The sequence below is a fragment of the Electrophorus electricus genome, chromosome 8 (assembly GCF_041902795.1).
Source record: "Electrophorus electricus isolate QZ-2024a chromosome 8, ASM4190279v1, whole genome shotgun sequence".
In the NCBI taxonomy this organism is placed as follows: domain Eukaryota; kingdom Metazoa; phylum Chordata; class Actinopteri; order Gymnotiformes; family Gymnotidae; genus Electrophorus; species Electrophorus electricus.
Window position 1 is genome coordinate 30,392,501 of NC_137504.1, and position 670 is coordinate 30,393,170.

At 41.0% G+C, this 670-nt stretch overlaps 1 protein-coding gene across 13 annotated transcripts in view; it reads right to left on the reverse strand.

The window, feature by feature from the left end:
• The window catches only part of acaca (acetyl-CoA carboxylase alpha), a 35,736-nt gene extending 35,676 nt beyond the window's left edge, over positions 1 to 60 (reverse strand). For 10 of the 13 annotated variants that reach the window (XR_014125132.1, XM_035527702.2, XM_081720154.1 and 7 more), the window contains exon 1: positions 1 to 55. This exon is cut by the window's left edge and continues 122 nt beyond it. The gene's annotated coding sequence lies outside the window, so the exon portion shown is untranslated. The other 3 variants (XR_014125133.1, XR_014125134.1, XM_035527700.2) reach the window with 3 other exon arrangements.
• Between the last annotated feature and the right edge of the window lie 610 nt (positions 61 to 670).

A 670-nucleotide genomic window follows, 5' to 3' on the forward strand; every position in this document is an offset into this window, starting at 1 on the left:
ATCAGGCTCCGCAACAGCCCCTTTGACAGCAGCATCACGGTGGTGTGACGCGTAAGGGTTACTTCCGGCCGTCGACCTCTGAACTTCCCTGCTCAACAACCCACGCAGCGTGAGTGAGCCAATCAGGTTCTGCGCCCTGGCAGGGGGCGGGTGTCAGCAATGCAAGTATGAAAGAAGGTGTGTCAAGTGAATGAAAGGATCACGTGTTTTACCACAGTATGGCCTGATCCGTTCATCATGTAAGATGGGGGTAGGGGTATGTTTAAATGGCATTTAAAAAGACGTGCTTAAAAATGGCATAAATATATATGCAGTTCAAACAAAACATGTCGATTGAGTTTTTACATGATTAAAATCTACAGTAGCCTTTTCTGATTGTTTCATTTTGTTCCTAAGCCAAACTTTTTTACAATTAGACCTAACCTTGTTGACAGCTGTTAACACAAAAGTACATGTTCATTTAGGCACCTGTTTTGAAAGCCCGGCCTGTAGATCAAATCTAACAAATATACATTTATATGCAAAAAACATGTTATTTAGTCTATTGCAAGATAAATGTTTAAAGCATGATAATGTATTAGGGGCCATAGAGTTAGGTATTAGGTTCCACACTGAGATACAGAACAGTTTGCATGATGGTACATGGCAATGGTAAAGTACTGGAAACAAA